The following is an 8,472-nucleotide window of genomic DNA, read 5'->3' as shown; positions in this document are numbered from 1 at the left end:
ATATTGTCCAAAATTCAAAATGGCCGACTTACGGTCAAAACCATGTTTTTTTTAAATAGAAACCATGTATTTTTTGTTAACCAAACAAATGTTCTTATCAAAACTAACAACTTTTGTAGGAAAATTTTTTCGTTAAAACCCATAATTTAAATGGTAAAACCCATAATTTGTAAATTAAGTCTCTTTAGCTATTTTTAGTTATGTTATTTTATTTTGATGCATATGGTAACCGTGGTATGTATGGTAACCGTAGTTTTTGTTTTTGTGATACATAGAAAAGAGGATAATGTTAACGATAAACATAATGATAATGTAATGGTAATAGTTATGATAATGTTAAAGGCAAAGAAAAAGTAAAAGACAAAGACAAAGACAGAGATAAAGACAAAAACAAAGACAAAGATAAAGATACATTTTAAGAATGTCTTATTTGAGATGTTCGAATATGCCGCCATTGTTGTCCAAACATGCTTGAACATGCTTCTCTCAAAACTATCTACAGTTGATAGAAGAACGTCTCTTGGAATTGATCGACATGCATTCCTAATCCGATCTTTCATGTTTCCGGTGTTGTTGGTGCATCACGATAGACAATGTCTTTAGTAAATGGAATGAGACAACATTTTTATTTTGAATCTATTCATCAGATTTCTTGTTTAAATATTACCAAACACACAACACATACCATAATTACCATACATACCACAGTTACCACACATACCACCATTACCATACATACCACGGTTACCACACATACCACGGTTACCATATGCATCAAAATAAAATAACATAACTAAAAATAGCTAAAGAGAAGTCTCTCTTAATTTACAAATTATGGGTTTTACCATTTAAATTATGGGTTTTACTGAAAAAATTTTCCTACGAAAGTTGTTAGTTTTGATAAGAACATTTGTTTAGTTATCAAAAAATACATTGTTTCCATTTAAAAAAAACATGCTTTTGACCGTAAGTCGGCCATTTTGAATTTTGGACAATATTTTTCTATTTTTTTTTACGTCCCCCTTTGTACTCTAAAAGTCTCTAGCAAACAACTTTTTGATTGGATTAGTATTTTAAAATGGGACACCCTGTATATATATGTATAATACATATATATTAAATTACATACTAATATAATGTATGCTACTTTACCACTTCAGTCATATACCTAACTACACGCAGTGCCTCTATATAACTAATAATTAATAAATTATGCATTTAACACGCGTTTTAAATTTTATTTCAATCTGATATTTACACAAATGCCAACGATATTTCTTCTTACATTATAATATACAGTATTTTAAATTTTTTAACAATTTGTATAGTTTTATTTTATTCCTATCGAAAACATGTGGTTTTTCACAACATCATTTAAATTAATGACAAAGAACTATAGGTCTCATACTTTTTAAAGATTGACCTTGTTAGGCTAATACATATTATGAATATCGAAGCCAATTAATACATTTTCTTGGACATCTTGAAATAATAAACAAAACAAAAATACAAAAAAATCGATTTATCAGATAATATATAATTAGTGTATGTTATAAGATGCAATAAGAATCCTAATGTATATTGGAAATGATAAAACTCTATCCAATAAACGCGTTGTTACATTTTTTTAAGCAAATTCAAAATAGACATTAAACTGAGAATAATTTGCTGAGAATTTTGACTGGTCCACAATCAGTTTTAGTTTATTACTTTTTAAGTTATTAAAGGTTAAAGGGTAGGATGGGAGAGGGAGTGCGGTAGAGTAATACGTGCAAATGAAAATAATTATCTACCGCACTCCATTTCCCATCCTAGCATTAAACCTTTAATAACTTAAAAGGTAATAATCTAAAAGTGGTTGTCGACCAGTCAAATTTCTTAACAAATTATTCTCGATAAAATGGCTATCTTAAAATTTTAAAACCAAAAATAACAAAAAAATGTTTAAATGTAAAATAATTAAGAGCAATAAAATACATGGTGTTATGCGCAAATGAGCATAAATTAAAAATATATATATTCATTTTATTAAAAAAAATATTGACTGGCCCAAGATAAAAAAATAACCATGTATATAATATGTGCATTACATGCTTTTACTTCTGATTCCTCCTCTTTTATTTTTATTTTTAAATGTCTATTGATATATTGTTATACATATATGAGACAATTATTTAAATTTGTTTGATATAACAAATTTACAAATATAAACATTTCATTCATTTTAATTTTTTACTATCTATACTCTATAGAAAATATTGCTATTGTGTCATTTCATCACCGAAAGTGTGTGCGAGTGAATTTTCTAAACTCATACATTGCACGCGGAGTTAAAATATGATTATTCTTAAGTTCGTTGTAAGCTGGCTTTATACACTAATCATTTAAAAGTCCCTCCTATCCATTACATGGACATTAAATATATATTTTATTTTATTATTTATGATTTGGCTTCATTAGCCGATTGCATATGTTTACATGATTTTAAGATATTTACAATAATGGTGTATAATATGTACTTTACAGTGTTTTTATTAAATTAGTGTTCTGTATAAATTGTATTATTTTATTTTTGTTCTGGATATTGTCAGCTATTGCTTCTTCGATCTTATTTGGAATTTCATACCGGTTGCACTTTTAATCGTATTCCTTGGATTCTTCGATTATGTGTTTTATTGTGAGAGGAACTGGGCAAGTTTTACAGTTGGAGTTCTCCTCTTTGGTTATTAGGTGCACGTGTGTTAACGATGTTTAATATTTATACCATCTACTGATACGCATCAAAAGCCTTTTTTTTCAGATAGTGTTTTTATCACATTTTATTTCATTTTATATCAGATAGTTATAATATATTATCTGATAGGTAGATTTTGTTTGTACTTTTTGTTTATATAAGATACTTAGGAAAATGTATTAGTTGGGCTTGTAATGCATAATAAGTATTGGGTAATACCATTTAAAAATTCACCCATAATTATTGTAAAATCAAGGGTTCTACTATGCAAAAAAATAGATTGTTCTAATATTTAAGTACACAAATAATAAAACCTAATACTTTAAAAAACAACTCATTTCGAGAAAAAAAAAAAGTTTTTTATTAGTAGTTTTTGAAGCATTTACAAACATCAGTTGCGATTTGAAAAAAACAGGTCGATCTTGTTTTACTTGTAAGTATACAAATATGGACGTGTTTTTTTAAATGGGAACATGCTGTTTAGTTCTACAAACGTGTAGACAGCTAATTTGATAACGTTTGAATTTTAAATGTACATTCATCTGTTCATTTTCTACGACTTTGTAATTATATTATTGTAAGATCAGGGTTCTATAATACAAGAAAATAAATAGTTCTAACATTTAAGTAGATAAAAGACAAAACTAAATACTTTGATTTTGAGCTTGTGGAATCAATTTTACTAAGAACATTTTGATATCAAATTTAGTTAAGCTTAAGTCATCAGAACGTTACACATATCTGTTTTTTTTTCAAACCTATGTATTTGTACATGAGTATCCTACATATTTTTTTTAGTTTAGTATGAAAACATGTTATTATTTGAACAATACACGCGCACGATATTTTCAACTATATGCTCTTAAAACTACATCTATAAAAAAAAAATATCATCTACCGTGATGGGCAGGGGAGGGTGAGGAAAAAGTATAATTAAAAATTGACACTACTGTTGTGGGGGCACTGCATGGTGATGTGTGATCATACATATAATCGCCTTAATAATCTCTAGTCAATTTATTTCTACTAAGGAAAAACTACAAAAAAATTGGAGAAATTTAGACTTTTACCGATTAAATTACCATGTCGCTATGTGTGAATAAATCTACATTCATCGTTTATCTGAATAATATTTTAATCATACACTAGTTGATTACGATAAAAGGTACAGACGATTTATATCTTTTATAGGATTTATTGTTTAAATTCTTAAAATATAAACAATTCTTAGTATTCTATATAATATAAATCGTATCTGGTAACGTAGACAGAAATTTGTGGTTCCCAGATCCAGTATATAGTTATAGAATTCCTTTTAAAAGATTAAAAATTATTCTATTTTAAAACTAAAATTTTAAAATGTATTTAGTTTTTTATATGTTAACAAAACAGAATACGTTTCAAAGAAGAACTTGTTTTCGGTAAACAACAAATTAAATCTAACCCAACTAAACTACAATATCCAAGATCCGTGTCACATTCTGAAAAAAAAGATGCTAACTTATTTGTTATACTTGGATGTATATTGTACAATTTTCATCTTCATTTGTTTATCATAACTGTGTTTGGACCTTTACATTTTTTTAATAACAATATATTCCAAAAAACACATTGTGTTATCCGTCAAACATATTATAACATGTCCATAATATGTACCTTTTCTCAATGAAAATAATATTCACTGAATAAGTAAAATTGTATTTCATTATCTAATCTATTCAAACTATTTGCAGGCGCGTGGCGCAGTGAGTCAAGAACAAATAAAGAAACAAAAAAAACACGATCAGGCATATTATACTACCTACAAAAGCTATGCATGTGAGCTACAAGAAAAAATATGTTTTAAAATTGTATTACAATTATCCTGATTTAAAGGTTTAACGTAACGTGTTGAATTTGCCTGTTAAATTCATACTTGGTAACTTTATCAATAATTTTATTTTATAAATTCACCAATAAGGGAAAATATTAACCCATAAATGTCTAATCGTTAATATCTTATAAATTCAACTTGTATTTTTGATTAAAATATCTTTATTAAATAATGTTGTTCACACCACTTAAGACATATAATTACATGCAGGCAGAGGTAGATATGAAAAAAGAGGGCTAGGAAAAAAAATCACTTTAAATATACATGATAAGCAATAGCAATAGCTACATAGTTAATGTTTACATTGTCGAAACAATACATATCCGAATATATTATAATAAAAAATATATATTCATAAAAGTACACTTTTATTTTACCCAATTTAAGTACGTAAGAGAAATACTTTAGATCCCATAACCCCCCTCTGTCTTTAATCATTTACATATAATTAAAATTGAATTTTAAATTTTTGGTAAATTAATATTTGTGTTGTACAAAACCCATCTACATCGTACATAAAATACCATAATTTTCGCAATGCCTGTTGCAATGTAAACAAATGACAAATAAATGTTGGTATTGATACATCTTAAGTTTTAACACAATATGAGCAGCCATATTTTACATTAACATCTTTGATATATTTATTATTGCTTTTTAAGAAAACAATAGTGCTTTTCAACGTACATTATGGGATATAAGATAATAAGGGAATCTGAACGTATCAGACAACATTTTTTTCTTTTTTTTATTATTAAAATTTATATGTTTCAGCATATTACATGCTATTACAAGTTTTCTTACGCTCTAATTACATATTATAAATTAAGTTACTAATTACAAGTAGTTTACGATATTGTGATAATGATGTTTTCATGTTGATATTAGTCAATAGGTTATTTTAGTAGTAATTGAAAGTCGATCTTCATCTTCACTTGAATCTAATAGAAGAAGATCTTGCGATATACGTGGTTTTTAACGCCGATTTTTCGTTTTGTTTCCCAGGTTGTAGAAACGTGCGTCATCGGATGTATTGAGATTTGTGTGAACGTTTTTGAGTTGGATTTTTATCCAGTCTTGTATAAGAAGGATTCCTATATCATTGTGATTTTATCCGAGAGGACTAGTAAAGTAGAGTATAGGCATGACGGAATCAAAGCAACGAGGAGACATAGAGGTCACAGGTCTACAGGAATTATTATAAATAAAAGTGATAAAATTGAATGAAATCACTTTCAAATAAACGCTTTGACGCTTATTTGTAAATACAGAACCTCAATTTAAAACTTTCTAACTTTGCTGGTTTATACTGTACTTGGTTTGGACTGTACTGGCTTGAAAATACTAACTACCGATTTGCATCGAAGCGTTTTTTCGAAAGTGATTTTATCACTTTCAGATTTAAAAATTCCAGTAAACCTGTGACCTCCCCGTCCCAACTATGCACCGACCCAACTATGCTCCATCCCCACTATGCTCCGACCCCACTGTACTGGTTTTTTTAAAATTATTATTTTTCAGAATTTTACTCATGTTGGTTGTTCAAATTCTGATGTAAACATTCAATTAATATAAATGAAACGTTAAGCGACTTATGGTTTTTATTATTAAATATACAGTAAAGAAATGAATATTTAAACCTTTAAAAGTTACTTATTTTTTTAAATAAACCACAATTAAAAAGATGAATAATCTAAACGGCATGAGACAACTATTTTTATACAATTTGTTATTGTTTTATTTTATAAGTAGTAGTAGAATACCTAGATACTTAGTATCAAAAAATAAATACCAATTTATTTATTATCACATGTATGTGAACAATCAGTTTTTAAATTACTAGGTAATACTTAAATTTATGTTAAAAAAACCAGTACAGTGGGGTCAGGGCATAGTTGGGTCGGGGCATAGTGGGAACGGGGAGATCACAGTTTTACAGGAATTTTTAAATCTGAAAGTGATGAAATCACTTTCGAAAAAACGCTTCGATGCAAATCGGTAGTTAGTATTTTCAAGCCAGTACAGTCCAAACCAAGCACAGTATAAACCAGCAAAGTTAGAAAGTATTAAATTGAAGTGCTGTATTTACAATAAGCATTAAAGCGTTTATTTGAAAGTGATTTTATTCAATTTTATCACTTTTATTTATAATAATTCCTGTAGACCTGTGACCTCTCCGTCTCCTCGTTGCTTTGATTCCATTATGCCTATACTCTACTGTAATAGTCCTCTCGGATAAAATCACTTTCAAATTACAACTAGCTGTCGGCTGCTGGCTGTTACATTTACATATTTAACAATAACCTTTTATGGAGATTTTAAAAATTGTGTTTTTTTAATAATAGTATAGGAGCAGTATCACAAAGTTAAATGTTCACGAGATTTGATATAGTCATAAAATAAAGTATTATCATTCATGACTTTTGAAAATGATTAAAATATATCTTAATTTGAACACAGTAATAAAATAATGAAATATTTTATACAAAATCAGAGCTACAAGTTGATAAACTAAAAATTTGAAAATAGCACGAAACTGATTATCTAATATTAAATAATTTAAACAATCAGGCGTGAATCTCTTTAAATGAATAACAGTATAACAATATGCAAAATATTAGTGTTCCTTTAAAAAAATTGTGTAATATAAAATACATTTTGGGTCGGTATACTGCATAAAAACTAACACTTAATCTGAATCCAAAAAACAACAGTCCTCTTCATAATTTGTAGGTAGTTGGGCCTTATATACTCATAGTTGACCTTCGGTCGATAATATAACGAGGGCGATAAAATAACGAGATAACGACAGTGGTTTTGTCGTGTCAGAATCATTAAGTGTCTTAATAAGTACACGTATAGATTTTTTCCCCAATAAATTGTGTATCTACTATAATCAGTTACATGATGTAGTCGTCTGTGATATCATGTAATAAACAAAATATTATGATACCGACCATTGGGTCCTAACCTAACCTAATATGGTTAGACGTTACAAACTGACAGTTTTTAGCGTCTGTTCGTTTCTCACATCTGGTACACCGTGTTTGCAGTTAATTATTTATATTGTACCAAATAAATATTCCTTATAAATTTCATCTCGACCCGACTCTTTTACTCGAAATCTCGAACATCGTTAACTATTTTTGTTAGGTTTAATATAGATTATTGAATAATGAATATTATGTAAGTGAACCGAAAGTCGTTAACATAAGTTTTCTATATATCTCCATTAAGTTTTTAATTATTTATAAATGGAAAACATTGGCATAAATTATTTTTCGTTAGACGATGGAATCTTAACAGTAACCACCTCCCCCATCCCAATATGCTCCGTCACCAACCCCACTATGCACCAATCCAACTGTGTAGCATTTTTTTTGTACTCGTTTAAAATCTTTTGAAAATATTTTGACGTTTTGTTGCCGTAATTATTTAAGACTATGCTTGATTTCTAGTTAGTGTAGTCTAGTTTAGTGTATGGAAATTATTATTATTATTTTTTTTATTTTAACGAATAATATTATTACATGAAGATTTAATAGCATTCGTCGTCCGCTAAATTGTTTTTGTTTTTGTGCAAATGTATAGCGAATAAAAAATATGTTATTATTCCATTTTACGCTAGTAAATATGCAGTGTTTTTTTTTGGGTTACACTATGCTTACATCTGTACAACCTAGTCAGAAATATTTATTTAAGTACATAAATATAAAGTATAAGTATGAAGATTTAATAATATTCGTCGTTCGCTATATTGTGCTTGTGCGATTTATATCAAGTACAAAATATATTAATGTGTCATTTTACATAAGCAAATGTGCAGTGTTTTTCTAGGTTCACTGTGTCTACAACTGTACATTTG

Source organism: Adelges cooleyi, unplaced genomic scaffold (assembly GCF_023614345.1).
Source record: "Adelges cooleyi isolate 19-005CV unplaced genomic scaffold, UGA_ACOO_1.1 ACOO_flye_CR_arks_rails_tigmint_CR_PRNA_2, whole genome shotgun sequence".
In the NCBI taxonomy this organism is placed as follows: domain Eukaryota; kingdom Metazoa; phylum Arthropoda; class Insecta; order Hemiptera; family Adelgidae; genus Adelges; species Adelges cooleyi.
This window is presented reverse-complemented; position numbering follows the sequence as displayed.